Genomic DNA, 17,763 nt, shown 5'->3' with positions numbered 1-17,763 from the left:
GGGAACCAAAAGGAAGGGGGAACCAAGTGTGCGTGGTGCGGGTTCTGGGGGGACACTTTTGTGGGGCGCACCGGGGGGAAATAAAATGAGGGGGGAACCAAGTGTGCGGGGTGCGGTTGCCGGGGGGACGCCATTAGGGTTAGGGTTGGGGTTGGAGTTGGGGTTCGGGTTAGGTTAGGGTTAGGGTTAGGCCGCCCCCTGCTGGTGGAAAAGGGGTACTGCAGGCGGCCGAGGGGAGCTCATGCCCGGTGACGCCCGGGGGCGCCCCTCTGCCGCCACCTGCTGGTGGAAAAGGGGTACTGCAGGTGGCCGAGGGGAGCTCATGCCCGGTGACGCCCGAGGGCGCCCCTCTGCCGCCACCTGCTGGTGGAAAAGGGGTACTGCAGGCGGCCGAGGGGAGCTCATGCCCGGTGACGCCCGAGGGCGCCCCTCTGCCGCCACCTGCTGGTGGAAAAGGGGTACTGCAGGTGGCCGAGGGGAGCTCATGCCCGGTGACGCCCGAGGGCGCCCCTCTGCCGCCACCTGCTGGTGGAAAAGGGGTACTGCAGGCGGCCGAGGGGAGCTCATGCCCGGTGACGCCCGAGGGCGCCCCTCTGCCGTCACCTGCTGGTGGAAAAGGGGTACTGCAGGCGGCCGAGGGGAGCTCATGCCCGGTGACGCCCGAGGGCGCCCCTCTGCCGCCACCTGCTGGTGGAAAAGGGGTACTGCAGGCGGCCGAGGGGAGCTCATGCCCGGTGCTGACATGTCCCCCCCGCACCCCCCCAGGCATCCTGGCCCTGCAGCTGCCCCCGGGGGGGCTCGACGCCGAGTTCTACAGGTGAGAACCAGTCCCCTCCGCCCCCTAAATGCGCCCCCAGACCCCCCCCAATTTATTCCCCCCCCCCATCGCCTGCCTCCACCTGGCCGAGATGCAGCGTCGGGTGCGGGAGGCGCTGGCGGAGCGCGAGCGGCTGCTGCGGGCACGGGTAGGACAGGGGGTGGGGCACCAAGGAGGGGGGGTCCATGGGGCTTGGGGGGACCCCAAGGGGGGGGGGAACCAAAATGAGGGGGGAACCAAGTGTGCGGGGTGCGGGTTCCGGGGGGACACACTTGCCAGGCGCACCGGGGGGGGGGAACCAAAGTGAGGGGGGAACCAAGTGTGCGGGGTTCGGGTTCCAGGGGGACACAGTTGCGGGGCGCACCGGGGGGGGGAACCAAAATGAGGGGGGAACCAAGTGTGCGGGGTTCGGGTTCCGGGGGGAAAAATTTGCGGGGCGCACCAGGGGGAACCAAAAGGAGGGGGGAACCAAGTGTGCGGCCTGCGGGTTCTGGGGGGACACTTTTGTGGGGCGCACCGGGGGAACTAAAATGAGGGGGGAACCAAGTGTGCGGGGTGCGGTTGCCGGGGGGACGCCATTAGGGTTAGGGTTGGGGTTGGAGTTGGGGTTCGGGTTAGGTTAGGGTTAGGGTTAGGCCGCCCCCTGCTGGTGGAAAAGGGGTACTGCAGGCGGCCGGGGGGAGCTCATGCCCGGTGACGCCCGAGGGCGCCCCTCTGCCGCCACCTGCTGGTGGAAAAGGGGTACTGCAGGCGGCCGAGGGGAGCTCATGCCCGGTGACGCCCGAGGGCGCCCCTCTGCCGCCACCTGCTGGTGGAAAAGGGGTACTGCAGGCGGCCGAGGGGAGCTCATGCCCGGTGCCGCCCGAGGGCGCCCCTCTGCCGCCACCTGCTGGTGGAAAAGGGGTACTGCAGGCGGCCGAGGGGAGCTCATGCCCGGTGACGCCCGAGGGCGCCCCTCTGCCGCCACCTGCTGGTGGAAAAGGGGTACTGCAGGCGGCCGAGGGGAGCTCATGCCCGGTGACGCCCGAGGGCGCCCCTCTGCCGCCACCTGCTGGTGGAAAAGGGGTACTGCAGGCGGCCGAGGGGAGCTCATGCCCGGTGACGCCCGAGGGCGCCCCTCTGCCGCCACCTGCTGATGGAAAAGGGGTACTGCAGGCGGCCGAGGGGAGCTCATGCCCGGTGACGCCCGAGGGCGCCCCTCTGCGGCCACCTGCTGGTGGAAAACGAGTACTGCAGGCGGCCGAGGGGAGCTCATGCCCGGTGACGCCCGAGGGCGCCCCTCTGCCGCCACCTGCTGGTGGAAAAGGGGTACTGCAGGCGGCCGAGGGGAGCTCATGCCCGGTGACGCCCGACGGCGCCCCTCTGCCGCCACCTGCTGGTGGAAAAGGGGTACTGCAGGCGGCCGAGGGGAGCTCATGCCCGGTGCTGACATGTCCCCCCCGCACCCCCCCAGGCATCCTGGCCTTGCAGCTGAGGGGAGCTCGGGCACTTTTGTGGGGCGCACCGGGGGGAACTAAAATGAGGGGGGAACCAAGTGTGCGGGGTGCGGTTGCCGGGGGGACGCCATTAGGGTTAGGGTTGGGGTTGGAGTTGGGGTTCGGGTTAGGTTAGGGTTAGGGTTAGGCCGCCCCCTGCTGGTGGAAAAGGGGTACTGCAGGCGGCCGGGGGGAGCTCATGCCCGGTGACGCCCGAGGGCGCCCCTCTGCCGCCACCTGCTGGTGGAAAAGGGGTACTGCAGGCGGCCGAGGGGAGCTCATGCCTGGTGACACCCGTGGGCGCCCCTCTGCCGCCACCTGCTGGTGGAAAACGAGTACTGCAGGCGGCCGAGGGGAGCTCATGCCCGGTGACGCCCGAGGGCGCCCCTCTGCCGCCACCTGCTGGTGGAAAAGGGGTACTGCAGGCGGCCGAGGGGAGCTCATGCCCGGTGCCGCCCGAGGGCGCCCCTCTGCCGCCACCTGCTGGTGGAAAAGGGGTACTGCAGGCGGCCGAGGGGAGCTCATGCCCGGTGCTGACATGTCCCCCCCGCACCCCCCCAGGCATCCTGGCCTTGCAGCTGCCCCCGGGGGGGCTCGACGCCGAGTTCTACAGGTGAGAACCAGTCCCCTCCGCCCCCTAAATGCGCCCCCAGCCCCCCCCCAATTTATTCCCCCCCCCCACCGCCTGCCTCCACCTAGCCGAGATGCAGCGTCGGGTGCGGGAGGCGCTGGCGGAGCGCGAGCGGCTGCTGCGGGCACGGGTAGGACGGGGGACGGGCACCAAGGGGGGGGGGTCCATGGGACTTGGGGGGACCCCAAGGGGGGGGGGAACCAAAATGAGGGGGGAACCAAGTGTGCGGGGTGCGGATTCCGGGGGGACACACTTGCCAGGCGCACCGGGGGGGGGGAACCAAAGTGAGGGGGGAACCAAGTGTGCGGGGTTCGGGTTCCAGGGGGACACATTTGCGGGGCGCACCGGGGGGGGGGGAACCAAAGTGAGGGGGGAACCAAGTGTGCGGGGTTCGGGGTCCGGGGGGACACATTTGTGGGGCGCACCAGGGGGAACCAAAAGGAAGGGGGAACCAAGTGTGCGTGGTGCGGGTTCTGGGGGGAACACTTTTGTGGGGCGCACCGGGGGGAAATAAAATGAGGGGGGAACCAAGTGTGCGGGGTGCGGTTGCCGGGGGGACGCCATTAGGGTTAGGGTTGGGGTTGGAGTTGGGGTTCGGGTTAGGTTAGGGTTAGGGTTAGGCCGCCCCCTGCTGGTGGAAAAGGGGTACTGCAGGCGGCCGAGGTGAGCTCATGCCCGGTGACGCCCGAAGGCGCCCCTCTGCCGCCACCTCCTGGTGGAAAAGGGGTACTGCAGGCGGCCGAGGGGAGCTCATGCCCGGTGACGCCCGAGGGCGCCCCTCTGCCGCCACCTGCTGGTGGAAAAGGGGTACTGCAGGCGGCCGAGGGGAGCTCATGCCCGTTGACGCCCGAGGGCGCCCCTCTGCCGCCACCTGCTGGTGGAAAAGGGTTACTACAAGCGGCCGGGGGGAGCTCATGCCTGGTGACGCCCGAGGGCGCCCCTCTGCCGCCACCTGCTGGTGGAAAAGGGGTACTGCAGGCGGCCGGGGGGAGCTCATGCCCGGTGACGCCCGGGGGCGCCCCTCTGCCGCCACCTGCTGGTGGAAAAGGGGTACTGCAGGTGGCCGAGGGGAGCTCATGCCCGGTGACGCCCGAGGGCGCCCCTCTGCCGCCACCTACTGGTGGAAAAGGGGTACTGCAGGCGGCTGAGGGGAGCTCATGCCCGGTGACGCCCGAGGGCGCCCCTCTGCCGTCACCTGCTGGTGGAAAAGGGGTACTGCAGGCGGCCGAGGGGAGCTCATGCCCGGTGACGCCCGATGGTGCCCCTCTGCCGCCACCTGCTGGTGGAAAACGAGTACTGCAGGCGGCCGAGGGGAGCTCATGCCCGGTGACGCCCGAGGGCGCCCCTCTGCCGCCACCTGCTGGTGGAAAAGGGGTACTGCAGGCGGCCGAGGGGAGCTCATGCCCGGTGACACCCGAGGGCGCCCCTCTGCCGCCACCTGCTGGTGGAAAAGGGGTACTGCAGGCGGCCGAGGGGAGCTCATGCCCGGTGATGCCCGAGGGCGCCCCTCTGCCGCCACCTGCTGGTGGAAAAGGGGTACTGCAGGCGGCCGAGGGGAGCTCATGCCCGGTGCTGACATGTCCCCCCCGCACCCCCCCAGGCATCCTGGCCTTGCAGCTGCCCCCGGGGGGGCTCGACGCCGAGTTCTACAGGTGAGAACCAGTCCCCTCCGCCCCCTAAATGCGCCCCCAGCCCCCCCCCAATTTATTCCCCCCCCCCACCGCCTGCCTCCACCTAGCCGAGATGCAGCGTCGGGTGCGGGAGGCGCTGGCGGAGCGCGAGCGGCTGCTGCGGGCACGGGTAGGACGGGGGACGGGCACCAAGGGGGGGGGGTCCATGGGACTTGGGGGGACCCCAAGGGGGGGGGGAACCAAAATGAGGGGGGAACCAAGTGTGCGGGGTGCGGGTTCCGGGGGGACACACTTGCCAGGCGCACCGGGGGGGGGAACCAAAGTGAGGGGGGAACCAAGTGTGCGGGGTTCGGGGTCCGGGGGGACACATTTGCGGGGCGCACCAGGGGGAACCAAAAGGAAGGGGGAACCAAGTGTGCGTGGAGCGGGTTCTGGGGGGACACTTTTGTGGGGCGCACCGGGGGGAACTAAAATGAGGGGGGAACCAAGTGTGCGGGGTGCGGTTGCCGGGGGGACGCCATTAGGGTTAGGGTTGGGGTTGGAGTTGGGGTTCGGGTTAGGTTAGGGTTAGGGTTAGGCCGCCCCCTGCTGGTGGAAAAGGGGTACTGCAGGCGGCCGAGGGGAGCTCATGCCCGGTGACGCCCGAGGGCGCCCCTCTGCCGCCACCTGCTGGTGGAAAAGGGGTACTGCAGGCGGCCGAGGGGAGCTCATGCCCGGTGACGCCCGAGGGCGCCCCTCTGCCGCCACCTGCTGGTGGAAAAGGGGTACTGCAGGCGGCCGAGGGGAGCTCATGCCCGGTGACGCCCGAGGGCGCCCCTCTGCCGCCACCTGCTGGTGGAAAAGGGGTACTGCAGGCGGCCGAGAGGAGCTCATGCCCGGTGACACCCGAGGGCGCCCCTCTGCCGCCACCTGCTGGTGGAAAAGGGGTACTGCAGGCGGCCGAGGGGAGCTCACGCCCGGTGACGCCCGAGGGCGCCCCTCTGCCGCCACCTGCTGGTGGAAAAGGGGTACTGCAGGCGGCCGAGGGGAGCTCATGCCCGGTGACGCCCGAGGGCGCCCCTCTGCCGCCACCTGCTGGTGGAAAAGGGGTACTGCAGGCGGCCGAGGGGAGCTCATGCCCGGTGCTGACATGTCGCCCCCGCACCCCCCCGAGGCATCCTGGCCTTGCAGCTGAGGGGATCTCGGACACTTTTGTGGGGCGCACCGGGGGGAACTAAAATGAGGGGGGAACCAAGTGTGCGGGGTGCGGTTGCCGGGGGGACGCCATTAGGGTTAGGGTTGGGGTTGGAGTTGGGGTTCGGGTTAGGTTAGGGTTAGGGTTAGGCCGCCCCCTGCTGGTGGAAAAGGGGTACTGCAGGCGGCCGGGGGGAGCTCATGCCCGGTGACGCCCGAGGGCGCCCCTCTGCCGCCACCTGCTGGTGGAAAAGGGGTACTGCAGGCGGCCGAGGGGAGCTCATGCCCGGTGATGCCCGACGGCGCCCCTCTGCCGCCACCTGCTGGTGGAAAACGAGTACTGCAGGCGGCCGAGGGGAGCTCATGCCCGGTGACGCCCGAGGGCGCCCCTCTGCCGCCACCTGCTGGTGGAAAAGGGGTACTGCAGGCGGCCGAGGGGAGCTCATGCCCGGTGACGCCCGAGGGCGCCCCTCTGCCGCCACCTGCTGGTGGAAAAGGGGTACTGCAGGCGGCCGAGGGGAGCTCATGCCCGGTGCTGACATGTCCCCCCCGCACCCCCCCAGGCATCCTGGCCTTGCAGCTGCCCCCGGGGGGGCTCGACGCCGAGTTCTACAGGTGAGAACCAGTCCCCTCCGCCCCCTAAATGCGCCCCCAGCCCCCCCCCAATTTATTCCCCCCCCCCACCGCCTGCCTCCACCTAGCCGAGATGCAGCGTCGGGTGCGGGAGGCGCTGGCGGAGCGCGAGCGGCTGCTGCGGGCACGGGTAGGACGGGGGACGGGCACCAAGGGGGGGGGGTCCATGGGACTTGGGGGGACCCCAAGGGGGGGGGGAACCAAAATGAGGGGGGAACCAAGTGTGCGGGGTGCGGGTTCCGGGGGGACACACTTGCCAGGCGCACCGGGGGGGGGAACCAAAGTGAGGGGGGAACCAAGTGTGCGGGGTTCGGGGTCCGGGGGGACACATTTGCGGGGCGCACCAGGGGGAACCAAAAGGAAGGGGGAACCAAGTGTGCGTGGAGCGGGTTCCTGGGGGACACTTTTGTGGGGCGCACCGGGGGGAACTAAAATGAGGGGGGAACCAAGTGTGCGGGGTGCGGTTGCCGGGGGGACGCCATTAGGGTTAGGGTTGGGGTTGGAGTTGGGGTTCGGGTTAGGTTAGGGTTAGGGTTAGGCCGCCCCCTGCTGGTGGAAAAGGGGTACTGCAGGCGGCCGGGGGGAGCTCATGCCCGGTGACACCCGTGGGCGCCCCTCTGCCGCCACCTGCTGGTGGAAAACGAGTACTGCAGGCGGCCGAGGGGAGCTCATGCCCGGTGACGCCCGAGGGCGCCCCTCTGCCGCCACCTGCTGGTGGAAAAGGGGTACTGCAGGCGGCCGAGGGGAGCTCATGCCCGGTGACGCCCGAGGGCGCCCCTCTGTCGCCACCTGCTGGTGGAAAAGGGGTACTGCAGGCGGCCGAGGGGAGCTCATGCCCGGTGACGCCCGAGGGCGCCCCTCTGCCGCCACCTGCTGGTGGAAAAGGGGTACTGCAGGCGGCCGAGGGGAGCTCATGCCCGGTGACGCCCGAGGGCGCCCCTCTGCCGCCACCTGCTGGTGGAAAAGGGGTACTGCAGGCGGCAGAGGGGAGCTCATGCCCGGTGCTGACATGTCCCCCCCGCACCCCCCCAGGCATCCTGGCCTTGCAGCTGAGGGGAGCTCGGACACTTTTGTGGGGCGCACCGGGGGGAACTAAAATGAGGGGGGAACCAAGTGTGCGGGGTGCGGTTGCCGGGGGGACGCCATTAGGGTTAGGGTTGGGGTTGGAGTTGGGGTTCGGGTTAGGTTAGGGTTAGGGTTAGGCCGCCCCCTGCTGGTGGAAAAGGGGTACTGCAGGCGGCCGGGGGGAGCTCATGCCCGGTGACACCCGTGGGCGCCCCTCTGCCGCCACCTGCTGGTGGAAAACGAGTACTGCAGGCGGCCGAGGGGAGCTCATGCCCGGTGACGCCCGAGGGCGCCCCTCTGCCGCCACCTGCTGGTGGAAAAGCGGTACTGCAGGCGGCCGAGGGGAGCTCATGCCCGGTGACGCCCGAGGGCGCCCCTCTGTCGCCACCTGCTGGTGGAAAAGGGGTACTGCAGGCGGCCGAGGGGAGCTCATGCCCGGTGACGCCCGAGGGCGCCCCTCTGCCGCCACCTGCTGATGGAAAAGGGGTACTGCAGGCGGCCGAGGGGAGCTCATGCCCGGTGCTGACATGTCCCCCCCGCACCCCCCCAGGCATCCTGGCCTTGCAGCTGCCCCCGGGGGGGCTCGACGCCGAGTTCTACAGGTGAGAACCAGTCCCCTCCGCCCCCTAAATGCGCCCCCAGCCCCCCCCCAATTTATTCCCCCCCCCCACCGCCTGCCTCCACCTAGCCGAGATGCAGCGTCGGGTGCGGGAGGCGCTGGCGGAGCGCGAGCGGCTGCTGCGGGCACGGGTAGGACGGGGGACGGGCACCAAGGGGGGGGGGTCCATGGGACTTGGGGGGACCCCAAGGGGGGGGGGAACCAAAATGAGGGGGGAACCAAGTGTGCGGGGTGCGGGTTCCGGGGGGACACACTTGCCAGGCGCACCGGGGGGGGGGAACCAAAGTGAGGGGGGAACCAAGTGTGCGGGGTTCGGGTTCCAGGGGGACACATTTGCGGGGCGCACCGGGGGGGGGAACCAAAGTGAGGGGGGAACCAAGTGTGCGGGGTTCGGGGTCCGGGGGGACACATTTGCGGGGCGCACCAGGGGGAACCAAAAGGAAGGGGGAACCAAGTGTGCGTGGTGCGGGTTCTGGGGGGACACTTTTGTGGGGCGCACCGGGGGGAAATAAAATGAGGGGGGAACCAAGTGTGCGGGGTGCGGTTGCCGGGGGGACGCCATTAGGGTTAGGGTTGGGGTTGGAGTTGGGGTTCGGGTTAGGTTAGGGTTAGGGTTAGGCCGCCCCCTGCTGGTGGAAAAGGGGTACTGCAGGCGGCCGAGGGGAGCTCATGCCCGGTGACGCCCGATGGCGCCCCTCTGCCGCCACCTGCTGGTGGAAAACGAGTACTGCAGGCGGCCGAGGGGAGCTCATGCCCGGTGACGCCCGAGGGCGCCCCTCTGCCGCCACCTGCTGGTGGAAAAGGGGTACTGCAGGTGGCCGAGGGGAGCTCATGCCCGGTGACGCCCGAGGGCGCCCCTCTGCCGCCACCTGCTGGTGGAAAAGGGGTACTGCAGGCGGCGGAGGGGAGCTCATGCCCGGTGACGCCCGAGGGCGCCCCTCTGCCGTCACCTGCTGGTGGAAAAGGGGTACTGCAGGCGGCCGAGGGGAGCTCATGCCCGGTGACGCCCGATGGCGCCCCTCTGCCGCCACCTGCTGGTGGAAAACGAGTACTGCAGGCGGCCGAGGGGAGCTCATGCCCGGTGACGCCCGAGGGCGCCCCTCTGCCGCCACCTGCTGGTGGAAAAGGGGTACTGCAGGCGGCCGAGGGGAGCTCATGCCCGGTGACGCCCGAGGGCGCCCCTCTGCCGCCACCTGCTGGTGGAAAAGGGGTACTGCAGGCGGCCGAGAGGAGCTCATGCCCGGTGACACCCGAGGGCGCCCCTCTGCCGCCACCTGCTGGTGGAAAAGGGGTACTGCAGGCGGCCGAGGGGAGCTCACGCCCGGTGACGCCCGAGGGCGCCCCTCTGCCGCCACCTGCTGGTGGAAAAGGGGTACTGCAGGCGGCCGAGGGGAGCTCATGCCCGGTGACGCCCGAGGGCGCCCCTCTGCCGCCACCTGCTGGTGGAAAAGGGGTACTGCAGGCGGCCGAGGGGAGCTCATGCCCGGTGCTGACATGTCGCCCCCGCACCCCCCCGAGGCATCCTGGCCTTGCAGCTGAGGGGATCTCGGACACTTTTGTGGGGCGCACCGGGGGGAACTAAAATGAGGGGGGAACCAAGTGTGCGGGGTGCGGTTGCCGGGGGGACGCCATTAGGGTTAGGGTTGGGGTTGGAGTTGGGGTTCGGGTTAGGTTAGGGTTAGGGTTAGGCCGCCCCCTGCTGGTGGAAAAGGGGTACTGCAGGCGGCCGGGGGGAGCTCATGCCCGGTGACGCCCGAGGGCGCCCCTCTGCCGCCACCTGCTGGTGGAAAAGGGGTACTGCAGGCGGCCGAGGGGAGCTCATGCCCGGTGATGCCCGACGGCGCCCCTCTGCCGCCACCTGCTGGTGGAAAACGAGTACTGCAGGCGGCCGAGGGGAGCTCATGCCCGGTGACGCCCGAGGGCGCCCCTCTGCCGCCACCTGCTGGTGGAAAAGGGGTACTGCAGGCGGCCGAGGGGAGCTCATGCCCGGTGACGCCCGAGGGCGCCCCTCTGCCGCCACCTGCTGGTGGAAAAGGGGTACTGCAGGCGGCCGAGGGGAGCTCATGCCCGGTGCTGACATGTCCCCCCCGCACCCCCCTAGGCATCCTGGCCTTGCAGCTGCCCCCGGGGGGGCTCGACGCCGAGTTCTACAGGTGAGAACCAGTCCCCTCCGCCCCCTAAATGCGCCCCCAGCCCCCCCCCAATTTATTCCCCCCCCCCACCGCCTGCCTCCACCTAGCCGAGATGCAGCGTCGGGTGCGGGAGGCGCTGGCGGAGCGCGAGCGGCTGCTGCGGGCACGGGTAGGACGGGGGACGGGCACCAAGGGGGGGGGGTCCATGGGACTTGGGGGGACCCCAAGGGGGGGGGGAACCAAAATGAGGGGGGAACCAAGTGTGCGGGGTGCGGGTTCCGGGGGGACACACTTGCCAGGCGCACCGGGGGGGGGAACCAAAGTGAGGGGGGAACCAAGTGTGCGGGGTTCGGGGTCCGGGGGGACACATTTGCGGGGCGCACCAGGGGGAACCAAAAGGAAGGGGGAACCAAGTGTGCGTGGAGCGGGTTCTGGGGGGACACTTTTGTGGGGCGCACCGGGGGGAACTAAAATGAGGGGGGAACCAAGTGTGCGGGGTGCGGTTGCCGGGGGGACGCCATTAGGGTTAGGGTTGGGGTTGGAGTTGGGGTTCGGGTTAGGTTAGGGTTAGGGTTAGGCCGCCCCCTGCTGGTGGAAAAGGGGTACTGCAGGCGGCCGAGGGGAGCTCATGCCCGGTGCCGCCCGAGGGCGCCCCTCTGCCGCCACCTGCTGGTGGAAAAGGGGTACTGCAGGCGGCCGAGGGGAGCTCATGCCCGGTGACGCCCGAGGGCGCCCCTCTGCCGCCACCTGCTGGTGGAAAAGGGGTACTGCAGGCGGCAGAGGGGAGCTCATGCCCGGTGCTGACATGTCCCCCCCGCACCCCCCCAGGCATCCTGGCCTTGCAGCTGAGGGGAGCTCGGACACTTTTGTGGGGCGCACCGGGGGGAACTAAAATGAGGGGGGAACCAAGTGTGCGGGGTGCGGTTGCCGGGGGGACGCCATTAGGGTTAGGGTTGGGGTTGGAGTTGGGGTTCGGGTTAGGTTAGGGTTAGGGTTAGGCCGCCCCCTGCTGGTGGAAAAGGGGTACTGCAGGCGGCCGGGGGGAGCTCATGCCCGGTGACACCCGTGGGCGCCCCTCTGCCGCCACCTGCTGGTGGAAAACGAGTACTGCAGGCGGCCGAGGGGAGCTCATGCCCGGTGACGCCCGAGGGCGCCCCTCTGCCGCCACCTGCTGGTGGAAAAGGGGTACTGCAGGCGGCCGAGGGGAGCTCATGCCCGGTGACGCCCGAGGGCGCCCCTCTGCCGCCACCTGCTGGTGGAAAAGGGGTACTGCAGGCGGCCGAGGGGAGCTCATGCCCGGTGACGCCCGAGGGCGCCCCTCTGCCGCCACCTGCTGGTGGAAAAGGGGTACTGCAGGCGGCCGAGGGGAGCTCATGTCCGGTGCTGACATGTCCCCCCCGCACCCCCCCAGGCATCCTGGCCTTGCAGCTGCCCCCGGGGGGGCTCGACGCCGAGTTCTACAGGTGAGAACCAGTCCCCTCCGCCCCCTAAATGCGCCCCCAGCCCCCCCCCAATTTATTCCCCCCCCCCACCGCCTGCCTCCACCTAGCCGAGATGCAGCGTCGGGTGCGGGAGGCGCTGGCGGAGCGCGAGCGGCTGCTGCGGGCACGGGTAGGACGGGGGACGGGCACCAAGGGGGGGGGGTCCATGGGACTTGGGGGGACCCCAAGGGGGGGGGGAACCAAAATGAGGGGGGAACCAAGTGTGCGGGGTGCGGGTTCCGGGGGGACACACTTGCCAGGCGCACCGGGGGGGGGGGGAACCAAAGTGAGGGGGGAACCAAGTGTGCGGGGTTCGGGTTCCAGGGGGACACATTTGCGGGGCGCACCGGGGGGGGGAACCAAAGTGAGGGGGGAACCAAGTGTGCGGGGTTCGGGGTCCGGGGGGACACATTTGCGGGGCGCACCAGGGGGAACCAAAAGGAAGGGGGAACCAAGTGTGCGTGGTGCGGGTTCTGGGGGGAACACTTTTGTGGGGCGCACCGGGGGGAAATAAAATGAGGGGGGAACCAAGTGTGCGGGGTGCGGTTGCCGGGGGGACGCCATTAGGGTTAGGGTTGGGGTTGGAGTTGGGGTTCGGGTTAGGTTAGGGTTAGGGTTAGGCCGCCCCCTGCTGGTGGAAAAGGGGTACTGCAGGCGGCCGAGGTGAGCTCATGCCCGGTGACGCCCGGGGGCGCCCCTCTGCCGCCACCTGCTGGTGGAAAAGGGTTACTGCAGGTGGCCGAGGGGAGCTCATGCCCGGTTACGCCCGAGGGCGCCCCTCTGCCGCCACCTGCTGGTGGAAAAGGGGTACTGCAGGCGGCCGAGGGGAGCTCATGCCCGGTGACGCCCGAGGGCGCCCCTCTGCCGTCACCTGCTGGTGGAAAAGGGGTACTGCAGGCGGCCGAGGGGAGCTCATGCCCGGTGACGCCCGAGGGCGCCCCTCTGCCGCCACCTGCTGGTGGAAAAGGGGTACTGCAGGCGGCCGAGGGGAGCTCATGCCCGGTGACGCCCGAGGGCGCCCCTCTGCCGCCACCTGCTGGTGGAAAAGGGGTACTGCAGGCGGCCGAGAGGAGCTCATGCCCGGTGACACCCGAGGGCGCCCCTCTGCCGCCACCTGCTGGTGGAAAAGGGGTACTGCAGGCGTCCGAGGGGAGCTCACGCCCGGTGACGCCCGAGGGCGCCCCTCTGCCGCCACCTGCTGGTGGAAAAGGGGTACTGCAGGCGGCCGAGGGGAGCTCATGCCCGGTGACGCCCGAGGGCGCCCCTCTGCCGCCACCTGCTGGTGGAAAAGGGGTACTGCAGGCGGCCGAGGGGAGCTCATGCCCGGTGATGCCCGACGGCGCCCCTCTGCCGCCACCTGCTGGTGGAAAACGAGTACTGCAGGCGGCCGAGGGGAGCTCATGCCCGGTGACGCCCGAGGGCGCCCCTCTGCCGCCACCTGCTGGTGGAAAAGGGGTACTGCAGGCGGCCGAGGGGAGCTCATGCCCGGTGACGCCCGAGGGCGCCTCTCTGCCGCCACCTGCTGGTGGAAAACGAGTACTGCAGGCGGCCGAGGTGAGCTCATGCCCGGTGACGCCCGAGGGCGCCCCTCTGCCGCCACCTCCTGGTGGAAAAGGGGTACTGCAGGCGGCCGAGGGGAGCTCATGCCCGGTGACGCCCGAGGGCGCCCCTCTGCCGCCACCTGCTGGTGGAAAAGGGGTACTGCAGGCGGCCGAGGGGAGCTCATGCCCGGTGACGCCCCAGGGCGCCCCTCTGCCGCCACCTGCTGGTGGAAAACGAGTACTGCAGGCGGCCGAGGGGAGCTCATGCCCGGTGACACCCGTGGGCGCCCCTCTGCCGCCACCTGCTGGTGGAAAACGAGTACTGCAGGCGGCCGAGGGGAGCTCATGCCCGGTGACGCCCGAGGGCGCCCCTCTGCCGCCACCTGCTGGTGGAAAAGGGGTACTGCAGGCGGCCGAGGGGAGCTCATGCCCGGTGACGCCCGAGGGCGCCCCTCTGTCGCCACCTGCTGGTGGAAAAGGGGTACTGCAGGCGGCCGAGGGGAGCTCATGCCCGGTGACGCCCGAGGGCGCCCCTCTGTCGCCACCTGCTGGTGGAAAAGGGGTACTGCAGGCGGCCGAGGGGAGCTCATGCCCGGTGACGCCCGAGGGCGCCACTCTGCCGCCACCTGCTGGTGGAAAAGGGGTACTGCAGGCGGCCGAGGGGAGCTCATGCCCGGTGACGCCCGAGGGCGCCCCTCTGTCGCCACCTGCTGGTGGAAAAGGGGTACTGCAGGCGGCCGAGGGGAGCTCATGCCCGGTGACGCCCGAGGGCGCCACTCAGCCGCCACCTGCTGGTGGAAAAGGGTTACTGCAGGCGGCCGAGGGGAGCTCATGCCCGGTGACGCCCGAGGGCGCCCCTCTGCCGCCACCTGCTGGTGGAAAAGGGGTACTGCAGGCGGCCGAGTGGAGCTCATGCCCGGTGACGCCCGAGGGCGCCCCTCTGCCGCCACCTGCTGGTGGAAAAGGGGTACTGCAGGCGGCCGAGGGGAGCTCATGCCCGGTGACGCCCGAGGGCGCCCCTCTGCCGCCACCTGCTGATGGAAAAGGGGTACTGCAGGCGGCCGAGGGGAGCTCATGCCCGGTGACGCCCGAGGGCGCCCCTCTGCGGCCACCTGCTGGTGGAAAACGAGTACTGCAGGCGGCCGAGGGGAGCTCATGCCCGGTGACGCCCGATGGCGCCCCTCTGCCGCCACCTGCTGGTGGAAAAGGGGTACTGCAGGCGGCCGAGGGGAGCTCATGCCCGGTGACGCCCGAGGGCGCCCCTCTGCCGCCACCTGCTGGTGGAAAAGGGGTACTGCAGGCGGCCGAGGGGAGCTCATGCCCGGTGCTGACATGTCCCCCCCGCACCCCCCCAGGCATCCTGGCCTTGCAGCTGAGGGGAGCTCGGGCACTTTTGTGGGGCGCACCGGGGGGAACTAAAATGAGGGGGGAACCAAGTGTGCGGGGTGCGGTTGCCGGGGGGACGCCATTAGGGTTAGGGTTGGGGTTGGAGTTGGGGTTCGGGTTAGGTTAGGGTTAGGGTTAGGCCGCCCCCTGCTGGTGGAAAAGGGGTACTGCAGGCGGCCGGGGGGAGCTCATGCCCGGTGACGCCCGAGGGCGCCCCTCTGCCGCCACCTGCTGGTGGAAAAGGGGTACTGCAGGCGGCCGAGGGGAGCTCATGCCCGGTGACGCCCGAGGGCGCCCCTCTGCCGTCACCTGCTGGTGGAAAAGGGGTACTGCAGGCGGCCGAGGGGAGCTCATGCCCGGTGACGCCCGATGGCGCCCCTCTGCCGCCACCTGCTGGTGGAAAAGGGGTACTGCAGGCGGCCGAGGGGAGCTCATGCCCGGTGCCGCCCGAGGGCGCCCCTCTGCCGCCACCTGCTGGTGGAAAAGGGGTACTGCAGGCGGCCGAGGGGAGCTCATGCCCGGTGACGCCCGACGGCGCCCCTCTGCCGCCACCTGCTGGTGGAAAAGGGGTACTGCAGGCGGCCGAGGGGAGCTCATGCCCGGTGCTGACATGTCCCCCCCGCACCCCCCCAGGCATCCTGGCCTTGCAGCTGCCCCCGGGGGGGCTCGACGCCGAGTTCTACAGGTGAGAACCAGTCCCCTCCGCCCCCTAAATGCGCCCCCAGCCCCCCCCCAATTTATTCCCCCCCCCCACCGCCTGCCTCCACCTAGCCGAGATGCAGCGTCGGGTGCGGGAGGCGCTGGCGGAGCGCGAGCGGCTGCTGCGGGCACGGGTAGGACGGGGGACGGGCACCAAGGGGGGGGGGTCCATGGGACTTGGGGGGACCCCAAGGGGGGGGGGAACCAAAATGAGGGGGGAACCAAGTGTGCGGGGTGCGGGTTCCGGGGGGACACACTTGCCAGGCGCACCGGGGGGGGGGAACCAAAGTGAGGGGGGAACCAAGTGTGCGGGGTTCGGGTTCCAGGGGGACACATTTGCGGGGCGCACCGGGGGGGGGGAACCAAAGTGAGGGGGGAACCAAGTGTGCGGGGTTCGGGGTCCGGGGGGACACATTTGCGGGGCGCACCAGGGGGAACCAAAAGGAAGGGGGAACCAAGTGTGCGTGGTGCGGGTTCTGGGGGGACACTTTTGTGGGGCGCACCGGGGGGAAATAAAATGAGGGGGGAACCAAGTGTGCGGGGTGCGGTTGCCGGGGGGACGCCATTAGGGTTAGGGTTGGGGTTGGAGTTGGGGTTCGGGTTAGGTTAGGGTTAGGGTTAGGCCGCCCCCTGCTGGTGGAAAAGGGGTACTGCAGGCGGCCGAGGTGAGCTCATGCCCGGTGACGCCCGGGGGCGCCCCTCTGCCGCCACCTGCTGGTGGAAAAGGGGTACTGCAGGTGGCCGAGGGGAGCTCATGCCCCGTGACGCCCGAGGGCGCCCCTCTGCCGCCACCTGCTGGTGGAAAAGGGGTACTGCAGGCGGCCGAGGGGAGCTCATGCCCGGTGACGCCCGAGGGCGCCCCTCTGCCGTCACCTGCTGGTGGAAAAGGGGTACTGCAGGCGGCCGAGGGGAGCTCATGCCCGGTGACGCCCGAGGGCGCCCCTCTGCCGCCACCTGCTGGTGGAAAAGGGGTACTGCAGGCGGCCGAGGGGAGCTCATGCCCGGTGACGCCCGAGGGCGCCCCTCTGCCGCCACCTGCTGGTGGAAAAGGGGTACTGCAGGCGGCCGAGAGGAGCTCATGCCCGGTGACACCCGAGGGCGCCCCTCTGCCGCCACCTGCTGGTGGAAAAGGGGTACTGCAGGCGTCCGAGGGGAGCTCACGCCCGGTGACGCCCGAGGGCGCCCCTCTGCCGCCACCTGCTGGTGGAAAAGGGGTACTGCAGGCGGCCGAGGGGAGCTCATGCCCGGTGACGCCCTAGGGCGCCCCTCTGCCGCCACCTGCTGGTGGAAAAGGGGTACTGCAGGCGGCCGAGGGGAGCTCATGCCCGGTGATGCCCGACGGCGCCCCTCTGCCGCCACCTGCTGGTGGAAAACGAGTACTGCAGGCGGCCGAGGGGAGCTCATGCCCGGTGACGCCCGAGGGCGCCCCTCTGCCGCCACCTGCTGGTGGAAAAGGGGTACTGCAGGCGGCCGAGGGGAGCTCATGCCCGGTGACGCCCGAGGGCGCCTCTCTGCCGCCACCTGCTGGTGGAAAACGAGTACTGCAGGCGGCCGAGGTGAGCTCATGCCCGGTGACGCCCGAGGGCGCCCCTCTGCCGCCACCTCCTGGTGGAAAAGGGGTACTGCAGGCGGCCGAGGGGAGCTCATGCCCGGTGACGCCCGAGGGCGCCCCTCTGCCGCCACCTGCTGGTGGAAAAGGGGTACTGCAGGCGGCCGAGGGGAGCTCATGCCCGGTGCTGACATGTCCCCCCCGCACCCCCCCAGGCATCCTGGCCTTGCAGCTGAGGGGAGCTCGGGCACTTTTGTGGGGCGCACCGGGGGGAACTAAAATGAGGGGGGAACCAAGTGTGCGGGGTGCGGTTGCCGGGGGGACGCCATTAGGGTTAGGGTTGGGGTTGGAGTTGGGGTTCGGGTTAGGTTAGGGTTAGGGTTAGGCCGCCCCCTGCTGGTGGAAAAGGGGTACTGCAGGCGGCCGGGGGGAGCTCATGCCCGGTGACGCCCGAGGGCGCCCCTCTGCCGCCACCTGCTGGTGGAAAAGGGGTACTGCAGGCGGCCGAGGGGAGCTCATGCCCGGTGACGCCCGAGGGCGCCCCTCTGCCGTCACCTGCTGGTGGAAAAGGGGTACTGCAGGCGGCCGAGGGGAGCTCATGCCCGGTGACGCCCGATGGCGCCCCTCTGCCGCCACCTGCTGGTGGAAAAGGGGTACTGCAGGCGGCCGAGGGGAGCTCATGCCCGGTGCCGCCCGAGGGCGCCCCTCTGCCGCCACCTGCTGGTGGAAAAGGGGTACTGCAGGCGGCCGAGGGGAGCTCATGCCCGGTGACGCCCGACGGCGCCCCTCTGCCGCCACCTGCTGGTGGAAAAGGGGTACTGCAGGCGGCCGAGGGGAGCTCATGCCCGGTGCTGACATGTCCCCCCCGCACCCCCCCAGGCATCCTGGCCTTGCAGCTGCCCCCGGGGGGGCTCGACGCCGAGTTCTACAG

The sequence above is a fragment of the Anas platyrhynchos genome, chromosome 1, assembly GCF_047663525.1.
Source record: "Anas platyrhynchos isolate ZD024472 breed Pekin duck chromosome 1, IASCAAS_PekinDuck_T2T, whole genome shotgun sequence".
NCBI lineage: Eukaryota > Metazoa > Chordata > Aves > Anseriformes > Anatidae > Anas > Anas platyrhynchos.
This window is presented reverse-complemented; position numbering follows the sequence as displayed.